The sequence below is a fragment of the Narcine bancroftii genome, chromosome 10 (genome assembly GCF_036971445.1).
Source record: "Narcine bancroftii isolate sNarBan1 chromosome 10, sNarBan1.hap1, whole genome shotgun sequence".
Taxonomy (NCBI): domain Eukaryota; kingdom Metazoa; phylum Chordata; class Chondrichthyes; order Torpediniformes; family Narcinidae; genus Narcine; species Narcine bancroftii.
Genome location: NC_091478.1, coordinates 59415271 through 59429993, shown reverse-complemented (window position 1 = coordinate 59429993; position 14723 = coordinate 59415271). Strand labels below are relative to the sequence as shown.

Sequence of the window (14723 nt, the reverse complement as noted above, 5' to 3'; positions counted from 1 at the left end):
TGCAGATTGGCAGAAGGAATATAAGTATGGACTACTTTCCAAATGGGGAGGGCCAAAGGGACTTCGGATTTCTAGTGCAGTGTTCCCTAAGTTTAAACGAGAGAAATAAAAGGCCAGATGCAGATGCTGGCACATTGGAACGATACATAAAACACTTGAGAAACTCAAGCATCTGAGGAAGCCAATAAACAGTCAGCGTTTTGGGACAAAACCCCTTCATCGGGACTGGTTTGAAGATGGGGAGGAGAGGGTGGATCATGGGCCGGGAGGTGACAGATGGGTATAGGTGGGAGGAGGAGGAAATGGTGAGGGGGGGTAAAGCTGGGAAGTGATAGGAGGAAGAGACAGAGGGATTGAGGGAGATGCACACTGATAGGGGGGACAGTCGATCAAGAAAGGATGGGAAGAAAGTGGGGAGCGAGAGGACAGAAGGTGTGGGTGATGGGCAGGGGAAACAGAGAAGGTGGAATGAGATCGGGGGGGGGTTAGGGAAAGAAAGAGTGGAGGTTTAGAAAACAAAGGGGGTAGTTTTGGGAAATTGGTGGTTAATGCTGATGCCGTCTGGAGGCTGCCGAGACAGAACGTATCGGTCTGTGGCCTCAACCTGGCCGTACAAGAGGCCGTGGATAGACATGTCAGTGTGGGAATGGGAAATGAGAAATGAAGTGGCTGACCACCAGGTGATCCTGTCTGTTGAAGCTGATTGACTGAGCAATCCCCAAACCTGTGAAAGTAGTGCCAGAGGTATAGAATGAAGCAACTACTAGAAATCTGAAACAGCCAGCAAGGCAGGCAGCATGTTTCAGGTTGAAGACCTTTAGTCAGAACTGACCAGTATTGTGATAGACCCTTACATGTACAAAGAACAGCACAGACAAGTTGGGCAGTGGAGCCTGTTCTTGTGCTGTAACTTCTAATTGAAATCGTCATGAAAAGTGAGTGGAATTGTAATGGAAATTATGAGCAAAACAACCCCAGGACAACTGCATTAATATGTCAAGAACTTCCTCTTCTGCCTCTCATTGGTTAATGATGACAAGGATTTCCAGCTGCTGTTGTTACCACTTCAACAATGGATAACAGTCACAGCAATCCCGGTTCATGGCATTGCAACATATAAAATAACCTTTTTAAGGGCTACTTGCGTTGTTACCCTGATTTGGAACCAACTTATCCCCCCCCCCCCCAAACTCTGCAATACCTTGTCATTATCTAGAAGCATCATTATGAAGTGAAGCTTTCAAAATTCCAATTATCGTGCAATTAATTAAGAAAAAGGCTTGCGGGAGGAAGCAAAAGGAATTAATTAATACATTCCAGCTGATGCTGTCTGGCAGAGGAGGATGGTCTGCATGCTTGATGTTCTGCACAGAGATGGAAGTATCAAACCTTTCACTTTGGTAATGCACAAGACTATTAATTTGTGGCCTTCGCACGAGAAGCGGGAGGAATTCAGTCCCCAAAGCACGCTTCTAATTGAGGGTTTCTGCTTTATTAAATTTAGACATACAGCATGCTCGTGGGCCTTTCCAACCCGAGCTTGTGCCCCCCAAATGCACCAATTAGCCTATAATTTCCCATACTATTTTAAAGGGTGGGAGGGAACTGGAGCAGCCGGAGGAAGCCCAGGAAGACACGGGGGAGAATGTACAAACTCCTTACCAAGATTCCAACCTGGGTCACTGGTGCTGTAATCGCGTTGCACTAACCCGAATTGCAAAGGGTGAATTTGACTCAATTCGTTAGGCCAGTGGCTCACAACCATTTTTCTTCCCCACTCGCATACCACCTTAAGTAATCCCTTACCATCATCAGTGGTTCTCAATCGCTCACCTATTGCGCAGGTGCTCTAGTGGTTGGTAAGGGATTACTTAAGGTGGTATGTAAGTGGGAAGAAAAAGGTTGAGAACCACTGTTAAATAAAGGACAGATAAATAAATATTCACGGTTGTAGTTAGGACAAAACAAAGTGATGTTTTAATCAAAAAGGACAGATATTTTGATGGTCCTGGAGTAGTTATGTTTTGGGTAGTGCATGGAGGTTCTAGAGGCTGAGAGCTAGATAAAAATTGTTCTTGAACCTGGAGATGCCAGACTTCAGCCTTCTGTACCTTCCGCTTGATGGTTGTTGGCCAGGGAGGGGGCCTTTGTGGAGAATGCTGGGTAACAAAACATAGCAAGTCAGGCGGCCTTTGTGGAGAGAGAAAGTTTGAAGAATCCATACCCAGGACTGTAAAAATCAAACAGCAACTGAATAATGAAGTATATAGGCAGAGATGAATGAGAATTTGGAACTTGCTGGTGCGGCAGTGTGTTATGAGCCCAGAGGACCCATAAACCCAGCAGCAATAGATATTCACCAAGACAAATGGTTACTTAAACAAAAGTTGCTTTTAATTATCTTTAAACATGAAAACAGGATCAAACTTTAACTTATCTATTATTAACTTAACCTAACTTAACCCCCTTCTAATTCTAAGCACATGTGTATGTAATGTGTGTGTAAGTTCAGAAAAGTTCTTTGGTTCACAGTCCAATCTAACTTCTCATTCTTCCAGGTTGACTGGTTGCAGCCAATTCTTATAGTGTGCACAGAATTTAACATTTATAAAGTTCACCAGACTTTGGTGTTTGAAAGGTAAATGGTTACCGCTCAGGAAGGTACTTGTCGGTTTTCAGAGAGAGATGTGTTGTTCCAGGACATCCACAACTGATGTACCTCAGGGTCTTGCTGATGAAACTTGCCCTGTTAGGGTTCTCCAGATGATAATCTCTTTCTTTCAGGTCATCACAGAGTTCCTTTCTGTTCCACTTATTCCAAGAGAAACATCAGACAGTTAGCACTTCCAGCCATCCGCCACTCTGGAGCTTCTGTTTCAGTTCCAACAAGCTTCTCTTGGCTTGTTACAGCTGTGTGTGTCATACACAGTCAAAGACTCACCTGAGATTCAAACTGTCAGCCACATGGCCTTCTCTCTCTCACTTGCAAAACCCCCTCCTTCTCCAGCAAACAATAGGAGTTAGTCTTCTGCTCCCATCTGTTGTTTTAGGTAAACAAACCTCTCAATTACCTTTGAGTGAGCACTTTGCAGAGAGATCAGGTCTTGTAAAAATGTTCAACACAGTCGACCTGACTCCTCCAAGACAATGGTCTATTCATTTCATGACATCATTTCAATTAGCAGGTCAGTGCTGCTGCCACCACATCAGCATCGCCACTGCACACCCCTCCCAACCCCAGCGCTGCCACTCCCCCCACCCTGGTGTATAGCATTCTCCATAGTTTCTGTAAAGTCACTGAATATTAATTCTTCAGTATTTCAAATAAGATCTGTTTTAAAGTGTGTGTATGTATGTAACCTACTCTACTTTTACCAATTTATCTCCCAAAAACATTCCCAAATATTCCACCACAGTATCTTTATCTTTGCTACATAAAGTGCACTGTTTGACCTGCTGCGTTTCTCCAGACTCCACAAGGGCAGAGCCAGGGTCAGGTTTGAACTCGGATCTCCGGCGCTGTGAGGAAGTGGCAGTGCCTGCTCTGCCACCATGGCACTTGTTCATCACAAGAAGCCCAGAGATCATCCCCTCAAGTACACAAATGTGCTGAAGAAATTCAGCAGGTCATGCAGGATCCACAAACATTTTTGCACCTTAGCTCTTCATCAGAAATAAGAAGAAAGAGGCAGACGACTGGATAAAAAAGATAGGGAAAGGGGAGAGAAGAAGGAAGAGGCAGGGTAGGAGCACAAGCCAGCAGTTAATAGGGGGATACAGATGGAAGAGTAGAAGAAACTGGGAAGAGATGGGGGGGAGAGGGCTAAGAAAGGCTCTCAGTCTGATAGGAGAAGGGAGGGAAGGGGGGATCTGGGTGACAGGGAAAGAGCGAGGCATGAGGAAGGGTGTTAACAGAAATTCGATGTTAATGCCTTCTCGTTGGATGCCAGGCAAAATGAACCTTTTCACTGTGCCTCAGTACACGTGACAATGAACCTGAACTTGGTAGGAGTGTGGAAGGCCAGTAGACAAGAGAAGTATGTGCTTCTGGGTGTAAATTCTCCCTGCAGTATCCCTATGAGCCTTTTGCCTTTACTGCAGCCATTGATTCCTGGCCCATCCCTCCATTCACGATGACTCATTGAATGCTGAGGCGCAAGACATATATGGCCCCATTTACTCAATAGTGTAGTTCCCTGAAACTGCCCTTGATTCCTCCTCTCAACCCATGCTCCCACTGACACTGCCAGACCTTGTGACAAACTGCAGACACATATCCCAGGCCAGGAAACACTTTAAACATGGGGCTGAAAATAAACCAGCTCTAGACCTCTTGATAGTTTGTGGAAAGAGGGGGAAGGTGAAGAACAAAATTCTTTTTGTCCTGAGGCATGCCTGACACACCTGGGATGTTGCAGCCTTCGTCGTCACAGCTGATCACAGACACCCAGATGCATACCAATGTTTATGCACAGCAAAATGTTAACTGTAACGCTACACAGCGCCAACAAAACAGGGTTGGAATCTGCTGCTATTCGTAAGGAGTCTGTGTGTTGTCCCTGTGACCTCTGGGTGTTCCGGTTTCCTCCCACGCAATCACAAAGCCATTCAGGGTTAGTGGGTTAACTGGCCACATGGGTGTCTTTGAGTGGCGGGCGCTTGTGGGCCAGCCTGCCAATAGGACCCTTTTAGAATATAGTTCCTGTTGCAAAGTTGGTAAGCTGGGAGCACACAGAGAGCTGCATATGAGCAGGGAATTTGAAAACAGGAGGAATTCATCTGGTCCTCCAAGCCTGCCTTATCAGTCTTCAGAATTACACCTGACCATGGAGCTCACAGCCATTTTGCTGTCCTCTCCTTATCCCTTCACCCACCTTATGTCCTGTAGCCTATCAGTCTATGTTCTGACTGAAGGTCGACAGCCCACTGGGTTCTCCTCTGAATTGATAGGCTTTGTTCTGAGACTATGACCCTTGGTTCTAATTCCCTGGGTAAATGCCTTCACTTGCATCCAGCCTGGGAAGCCCGATATAAATGTGAAATTCTCCTCTTGTTCTCCCCAGTCAGGAGGATTGTCCATTCAGAAATCTGGTGGCTGAGGGGAAGAAGCTGTTTGTATCATTCAGGCTCCTGAACCTCCCTGATGGTGCCAGTGTGAAGAGGGCATGGTCTGGGTGGTGAGGGTCCTTGAGGATAGAGGCTGCTTTCTTGAGACACCGCCTCTTGTAGATGCCCTGAATGAAGTGAAGACTAATGACCATAATGGCACTGGATGAATTCATATTTCTCTAGCATTTTCCTGTCCTGTGCACCTCTGTTACCAAGTGATGCAACCAGTCAGAATGTTCTCCACAAGACACCTGTAGAAATTTGCAAGCATCTTTGGTGACACCTTCAAACTCCTAATGAAGTATAGCCGCTGGTGAGCCTTCTTCATGATTGACATGATGGCCCCAGGGTAGGTCTATGGAGATGTTGACACCCAGGAATTTGAAGTTCTTTACCCTCTCCACTGCTGACCCTTTGATGAGGTCTGGTTCGTGCTCCCTTGATTTCCCCCTTCCTGAAGTCCGCAATCAGTTCTTTAGTTTTACTAACGTTGAGTGCAAGGTTGTGGTTGTGACACCCCTCAACCAGCTGATCTACCTCACTCCTGTACGCTTCGTCGTTGCCATCTGCAATTCTGCCGAAAACTGTGGTGTCATCAGCAAATTTATAGATAGCATTGAAATTGTTCCTGCCCACACAGTCGTGGGTGTATAGTGAGTAGAGCAGTGGGCTAGGCACACCTCCTTGAGGTGTGCCTGTGTTGACTGTCAGTCACTTTAATCAAAGTATCAGAAACATGAATATTATCAGGGGCTAAATGGCTCAATCTTGCTCCAAAGTCAAAACAATGGTTTGGCTTTTATTTGTGCAGTGCGTAGGCCTCATTGCCCTAACTAGCCAGAGATAATTATCCAGCAACACAGCCCAATAGCTCAGTGGCTTCAAGAGAGTGAGGAAGGCACTTCTGTCCGTCAATGCCTGACATTTCTGAAGCTTCATCAGAACACTAGAGGGGTTTTGGTGGGGGGAGGGGGGGTTCGGACCGCACTGGGTGACGGCATCAGAGGGGGTGACACCTAAATGAATCATTAGCACGTGCTACCAGGTCAGTGCTGCTGCCACCACATCAGCATCGCCATTGCACACCCCTCCCAACCCCAGCGCTGCCACTCCCCCCACCCTGGTCAGCACTGCCACTGACCTCCCCCACCCCCCCCCCAAGTCAGCACCTCTTCCCCCATGTCAGCGCCGCAGCCAACCCCACTCCCCAGGTCAGCAGTGCCGCCACCTCCTCTCCCCCCACCACGGTCAGTGCCACCATCACCCCAGCCCCCTCACCCCCGTCATCACTGCCGCCACTCCCCCACCCCCGGTCAGTGCCTAGGGGGGTGACAGCACCAGGTGACCCCAACGCTAGTGACGCTGCTGCATCAGAACTCATTTCCAAACGGGTTTGCTGGATGTGTAGTCAGTTCCCAGTCAACATTGTGAGACACGATGGGCTGCAGATGCTGTGATGGTCGTCAACGCACCGAGATGCTGGAGGAACTCAGCCGGTCTATTCAGCATCCATAAAAAGGAGTTAATTGGATGTTTTAAGAGACTAGGTAGAATTTATCATGTCTGTGCAAAAGGAGACAAGGAATGGAGTGATGATGGGGCAAGGTGGGGTGTTGTGTATCCACAGGGGTCATTTACTGCATCCATTGCTCCAATTGTGGTCTCCTCTATGTCGGAGAGATTGGACGCAGACTGGGAGATTGCTTTGTTGAGCACTTTGGCTCTGTCCGCCACAATAGTGTGGATCTCCCCAGTGGCCACCCACTTCAATGCCCCATCCCATTCGCTTGCTCACGTGTTTGTCCATGCACTGCCAGACTGAAACCACCCCTAAACTGGAGGAACTGGGCCTCCTCCAACCAGATGGAATTAATATTGACATCTCTGGCATTTGTTAAACACCCACCCCACCCCCTTCTCCCCCTCCACCGTCTCTTCATTCTCTGTCTCCTTTCACACAGACACGATAAATTCCACCTAGTTCCAATTAACACCTTTCGTTGGTCTAGATTCCTTCCCCATTGTTTTAATTCTGAGACTTTCTAATATATCCTGCTACCACCTTTCTGATTTTTCCTTGAAGAAGGTCTCAGGCCGGAAACGTCAGCCACATATCTTTGCCTCCTATGGATGTTGAAAGACTAGCTGAGTTTCTCCAGCATTTTGGTGTTTTTACACAGTCATTATAGATTATAGCATTATCAAGTTCAAGCAAATAACCGAATAATGATTCCTCACCTCCGGAGGGCGGGCGTGGGGTGGGGGGGGGGATAACTCTTGAAGTTGATGCCTTTGACCCACCTTCATTGCAGAGAGGGGCGTTGAAAAGTAACTTTAGTGTTGACTGTAGCATGTTGCAGAGTTTAAAACCTCCTGGTCCATTCGCGTTTTGTGTTCTATGTTCATTTTGACAATGCGTGCAGTCCCAATGATAGCCGAATGTGGCTTTGTGTTTATCTCCACAGCCAGCTGTGGTTCCTCAGCCAGCCTCACTGATCTGACGTTCAGATTACTCATCCATCAATCCTGTTGCAGTGAGTGGAAATTCAACTGGGAACAAGTGTATGAATATTTTAAGGCATTTCAAAGTAACCAATCTCCATAGATTTTTTTTTGAGGAAACCTACAAGTGAACCTTCATTAAGCAACAATGCAGTTTGCATTTATGTCATTCTTTAATGTAGAACGGCCGGCCCAGAGACTGACCTGAGCCACTGAGGTGGTCAAAAACATGGGTGTTGAGGACTGAGGCTTGGAGTTTGGAAGAATGAAGGCTAACCTTAAGCAAGCATCTAAGATGCGATGAGGCTTAACAAGGGAGTTGTTGATATGTCTCCGTTCATGGAAGAATCACAAAAAGTGGGTCTTAGAGAATGTGTCACCAATTACCATTTTTACAAGTTCAGTGAACCTCATCTACCAGCAGCAATGGAAATGTACCAAAGCAATGGCTCCTTAAACAAAATTAGTTTAATTCTCTGAGTATAGAACAACGATAAAAACTTCACTTATCAACACTAAGTTGATAATCCCTCCCCCAAACCTAATCTAAGCACAAGTGTGTGTAATGTGTTTTCAAGAAAGTGCTTTTCACTGGCCAATCTTCCACTGTCGACGTTTCCAAGGCTACAGTTTCCAGTAATCTTCAATCCTGTGCACAGAATCAAATAGTCATTCCATTCAAGCAAACTTCGGTGTTTTTACTTAGAATTACCAGGCAGGAAAATTGTGGAGGGTTACAGAAAGATGACTGTTGCTTGTTGGACACCCCAAACAGGAGGGTCTTCCAGAAGAAACTTGTCTTCTTTCCAGGTTCTTCTCCTCTTCACCACACCAGGAAGACTAGCCGCCACTTCTGATTTCCACAGAGAGTGCACTCAGGCTACCATATCAGAACTCTGCCCAGTCTTGAAAAGGAAGCATTTTCAGCAAGCTCCTCTTCTGCCCAGCCTTTTCTCAGACCGCCTCCTGGTGACTCCTTCTCTGCCCCTCCCCTGTTGCAATTTCAAGGCTTTACAAAAAACACATGGCCCCAACTCTCTGCAAATGTTCCAGTTTCTGGGGTGTGCTTGCAAATGTTGCTAAAGCCCAGAACCTTCTGTTTGCACCTGCCCTTAGAACTTTGCAAGGCATTGTTCTGTCTATAAAATGCATGCAACCGAACAGCTAACCCAATTCTAATTCCTTTTATAAGCAAATTAACCCATTGCTTCACACCATCCTCATTGGATCTCTGTATGTATTTGTTGAAGTTGAGAAGTATGTTCGGGGTGATCTCTCTACTCATTGGAGTTTAGAAAGATGGAGGAATCTTTATACCGATCAGAGTTTAGAAGGATGCGTGGGATCTCTGTACTCACTAGAGTTTAGAAGGACAGGGATAGCATCTGAAAGAAGCATAAAATCAATGAGCAGAATAGATAAGATAGAAGCAGGAAGGTTGTTTCCACTGGCTGGTGAGACTAGAATTTGGATACAGCCAAATTTGAGACAGTAGATTTAAGAAGAAACTGTTGTTCTCAGCGAATCAATAGCCCCTTTTCCAATGGCACCTTGTCCCAGGAACTAACGAGGAATTAAGCAGTTAAGGATCCAATGGAAAAGGAAAATAATTATCACGCCAGCGTCAAATGACATCAAATCACACTGGGGATTGTCGGCCTCTGATTAAACCAGTGGGAAAGGTCAACTTCCATCCATTCCATTCCATTCTCCAGTCTCTGGGAATGAGTGTGTTCAGTGGAAAAGCAGTCAGTCTCCTGGTTAAAGGTGGCTCAGTGGAAACAGCTTCCTATCCTGGGACACTGCACGGCCAATTAATGGGGAAGCCGGTGGAAAAAAGAGCTTTTGGAATTCCCTGCCTCGTAAAGCAGTTGAGTTTGCTTCATTGCATGTATTTAGGACATAGGTAGATTTTTGCAATGTCAGGAAATGAAAGGCAGGTAGGTGGAGCCGAGTCCATGGACAGATCAGTCAAGAACTTATTGAGTGGCGGAGGAAGCTCGAATGGCCAGATGGCTGCCTCCTGCTCCTATTTTTAATGTTCTGTAAAATAAGGGACTGGCCATTTAAATCTGGGGTGTGTGGAAATGTCTTTGGTTAGTGGATGGTGACCTCTGGAATTCTCTGCCCCCAAGGATGGTGAAGGTCAGATCACTAGATATATGTGAAGAGGAGCTAGATTAATATTGAGTGATGGAGGCCAATAAGGAACTGGCACAGAAGAGATGTTGAGACCAGTGCTGTTATGCTCCTGAGACGGAGAGATGCTCCAACTTCAGGGCCTGAATCCTGCCAGTTATGATCACCCAGAGGCCAGCATTGGGAGGAGAGGGGATTACAAGGTATTTGGAACCAGAATAAGACAGAGAGAGGGTGAAGGTTATTGCTCATCTGATGAGAGAATGCGGGAAGACCTGAGCATGGTTGCAGTGGTCAGACCTGAATACTCCAGCAGCTGCCTGGTGCCAAGGGTGAGGTGGCATGCCAGGTACACCAGGAGGAACCACTGGAATATTCCACAGGTCCGGCAGAATAATCCGCCCACCCTAATCCAGGTGGTGTTTGCTTTAGACAGACTCGGGAACTAACCCAGCCCCTGCTAAGTGCCCCAGTCAAAGTTCAATTTTGTCAAACTTCACCTGTGGGAGCAGGACATGCAGCAATTTCCCTGCCAGAGGTGGATCTTAGTTGCTTAAAGGTCCTATGTTTGAAATCAGCTGAGGTCAAATGAAATTAAATAAAATATTGGGTATATTTTAACAGGTAGGTTATTCATTGGTGATGTCAGAGGCAAAAGGACAGAACCGGCCCTGCAGCCCTCGGAGACAATCCTGATCATCCATGTGTATATTAATTCGACACTAATCTATTCGATAATCCTCACACACCCCTCACCCATTCCACCATCCATTGACACACCAGGGGCAATTTCCAGCAGCCACGTAATTGACTTACTGGCCTGCATAACTTTGTGATGTGGGAGGAAACCCCACCATGGTCACTGGGAGAATGCACAGACAGCGCCGGAAGAGGGAATTGAACCTGCGACGTTAGAGCTCTGAGGCAGGAGCCGCGGCAGCTGACTCGCAGCAAGCACAAGCTGTGAAGTGGACTCTTCATCACCGTTCAGTCTTGGTGGAAGTTCATGCGGCTTCCTAAGGGAGTCGGAGGGTGTGCAATTGTGCATTGTGGCGATCAGATCATATCTACCCAAAGCTTCGATATAGGATCCGCAGCAGTCAAACTTAACATAACAATGATATTATAGAGGAAATGTTTGTGTGGGCAGGTGGAAAGGGGGAAAACATTCAATGAATAGTTTAGTCATTCATTTTCAGTGTTTGCTGGATTGAACTACCGAGCAATCTCCAGCTGTTGGTGAAGGATTAGACCGATAGGTCACAGGTCAGATATTTCTTTCTAAAAATGGAAGGGTGATTGCTTCCCTGCCCTGAAAGTGTATTGTCTGAAGTGCCAGCAGTATAACACGTTGAATAAATCCAAGCCAATTCTTTGTTCCTGAGAACAGTTGACTCATCTTTCCTTCTGTTTTGAAAATTCCTCGGACCTGTGCGACATAAACAGGACAATACACACTCCTTCAAAAACCTCCCCAATCCCTTGTAACTGTCCGACGCACAGAAAACATGAGACAACCCAGTAATGCCCTCTCTATTCCCTTGTCGCTCCCCAACACACAGCGAACATGACACAACGCTGTAATGCCTTCTCTATCCACTTGTCACTCCCCTACATACAGCGAACATGACACAAACCTGTAATGCCCACTCTATCCCCTTGTCGCACCCCTCCACACAGCAAACATGACACTACCCTGTAATAGCCCCTATATCCCTTTGTCATGGTCCAAAAAACAGCAAACATGATGCAAACCTATAATTCCCTCTCAATGCCCTTGTCGCTACCCTACACACAGCGAACTTGACACAACCCTGTAATACCCTCTCTAATTCCTTGTCACTCTCCTACACACAGTGAACATGAAGCAATCCTGTAACATAACATAACAATTACAGCACGGAAACAGGCCATTAGGCCCTTCTAGTCCGCACCGAAACAAACACCCCTCTCTAGTCCCACCTCCCTGCACAATGCCCATAACCCTCCATCTTCTTCTCATCCATATACCTGTCCAACCTTTTCTTAAATAATACAATTGACTCCGCCACCACTATTTCTCCCGGAAGCTCATTCCACACGGCTACCACTCTCTGAGTAAAGAAGTTCCCCCTCATGTTACCTCTAAACCTCTGCCCCTTAATTCTTAACTCATGTCCTCTTGTTTTAATCTTTCCTCCTCTTAACGGAAATAGTCTATCCACATCCACTCTGTCTATCCCTTTCATAATCTTAAATACTTCTATCAAATCCCCTCTCAACCTTCTACGCTCCAAAGAATAAAGACCTAATCTGTCCAATCTCTCCCTATACTCTAGATGCTTAAATCCAGGTAACATTCTGGTAAACCTTCTCTGCACTCTCTCCACTCTGTTTATATCCTTCCTATAATTAGGCGACCAGAACTGCACACAGAACTCCAAATTAGGCCGCACCAACGTCTTATACAATTTCAACATCACCTCCCAACTTCTATATTCTATGCAATGATTGATAAAGGCCAGCATACTAAAAGCCTTCTCCACCACCCTATTCACGTGAGTTTCTACCTTCAGGGAACGATGTACCGTTACTCTTAAATCTTTCTGCTCTTCTGTATTCATCAATGCTCTCCCTGTTCTGATTCTTCTTACCAAAATGAAGCACCTCACACTTCTCAGCATTAAATTCCATCTGCCATTTTTCAGCCCACTTTTCTAAGCAGCCCAAATCCCTCTGCAATCCTTGAAAACCTTCTTCATTATCCACTATTCCACCTATCTTAGTATCGTCTGCATATTTACTAATCCAATTCACCACCCCATCATCTAGATCATTAATGTATATAACAAACAACAATGGGCCCAATACAGATCCTTGAGGCACACCACTGGTCACCGGCCTCCAACCTGACAGACAATTATCCACTACCACTCTCTGGCCTCTCCCTTTCAGCCAATGTTCAATCCATTTGACTATCTCAAAATTTATACCTAAAGACTGCACCTTCCTAACTAACCTTCCATGTGGTACCTTATCGAAGGCCTTACTGAAGTCCATATAGACAACATCCACTGCGCTACCCATTCACATTCCTAGTCACCTCTTCAAAAAATTCAGTCAGATTGGTCAAACATGACCTTCCTCCCACAAATCCATGTTGAGTGCTCCTGATCAGACCCTGTCTATCCAGATGTTTATAAGTACTATCTCTAAGAATTTTCTCCATTAATTTACCTACCACAGACATCAAACTTACAGGCCGATAGTTGCCAGGCTTCCTCCTTGAACCCTTTTTAAATAACGGAACCACATGCGCAATGCGCCAATCCTCCGGCACTATCCCCATATCTAATGACATTTGGAAAATTACCGCCAGAGCCTCTGCTATTTCCTCCTTCACTTCTCTCAATGTCCTGGGGAAGATCCCGTCTGGTCCCGGAGACTTATCCACCTTTATATTCTTCAAAAGCCTTAAAACTACATCTTTTGTAATCTCTATATTCCCCATATTTACCCAATTTGCTTTTTTTATCTCGCATCTCCCAATATCCTTCTCCTTAGTGAAAAGAAAAGAAACTGTTCAATATCTCCCCCATTTCTCTAGGCTCCACACACAGTTTTCCGCTCTGATTTTCTAAGGGACCAATTTTGTCTCTAGCTTTCCTTTTACCATTAACATATTTGTAGAACTCTTTTGGATTAGTTTTCACCCTGCTTGCCATAGTTTCCTCGTACCTTCTTTTAGCTTTCCTAATTCCTCTCTTAAGATTCCTCTTACATTCAATGCATCTTTCAAACATCTCCTTAACTCCATGCTTCTTATATCTAATGTACACCTCCCTTTTTCTTCGAACCAAGTTTCCAATATTCCTTGAAAACCACGGCTCTCTCAAACCTTTTGCCCCTCCTTTTAACCTAACAGGAACATAAAGCTTTTGCACTCTCAAAATCTGATCTTTAAAAGACTTCCATCTCTCTACTACATCCTGCCCATAAAACAAATTGTCCCAATGCACACCCTGCAAGTCCTTTCGCATCTCCTCAAATCTAGCTTTTCCCCAATTAAAAACCTCAATCCTTGGCCCTGACTTCTCTCTTTCCATAATGACATTGAAGCTGATGGCATTATGATCACTGGACCCGAAGTGCTCGCCAACACTAATCTTCGTCACTTGACACATCCCATTTGCCAACAGTAGATCTAACACTGCTCCTTCTCTGGTTGGCACCTCTACATATAAACGCTCTCTATCCACTTTTCACTCCCCTACACCGAACATGACACAACCCTTCAGTGCCCTCTCTATCCCCTTGTCACTCCCCTACACACAGCAAACATGACACACCCCAATAATGCGCTCACTAAACCCTTGTCATCCGCTACAGTCAGCGAACATGAAACACCCCTATAATGCCCTGTGTATCCCCTTGTCACTCCCCGACACACAGACAAACCTGTAATTTCCGCACAATCCCCTTGTCGCTGCTCTACACACGTCGAACATGACATAACCATGTAATGCCCTCTCTATCCCCTTTTCACTCCCCTACACAGCTCAAACATGACTCAACCCTGCATTGCCCTCTCTATTCCCTTGTCACTCCCCTACACACATCGAATATGACACAACCCTGTAATGCCCTCTATATCCCCTTGTCACACTCCTACACACAGCAAACATGACACAAACTTGTAATGCCCTCTCTATCCCCTTGTGACTGCCCTACACACAGCGAACATGACACAACCCTGTAATGCCATCTCTATCCCCTTGTCCCTCCCCTACACACAGCGAAAATGACACAACAATGTAATGCCCTCTCTATCCCCTTGTCGCTCCCTTACGCAGACCAAACATGACACAACCCTGTAATGCCCTCTCTTTCCCCTTATACCTCCCCTACACACAGCCAACTGAAACAGCCCTGTAATGCCCTCTCTATCCCCTTGTCATGGCCCTACACACAGCAAATATGACACAACCCTGTAT

General features: G+C 45.8%; 1 protein-coding gene and 1 long non-coding RNA gene across 4 annotated transcripts in view; one reads left to right on the top strand and one right to left on the bottom strand.

Moving 5' to 3' along the window:
* Nucleotides 1-14723, top strand: part of LOC138744601 (RNA-binding Raly-like protein) — an 838833-nt gene that overhangs the window by 459612 nt on the left and 364498 nt on the right. The gene's annotated exons all lie outside the window — the stretch shown is intronic.
* Nucleotides 10896-14723, bottom strand: part of LOC138744605 (uncharacterized) — a 101790-nt gene continuing 97962 nt past the window's right edge. The window contains exon 4 of the long non-coding RNA XR_011345649.1: nt 10896-11179. This is a non-coding gene — a long non-coding RNA (uncharacterized lncRNA). The remainder of the gene's footprint in view (nt 11180-14723) is intronic.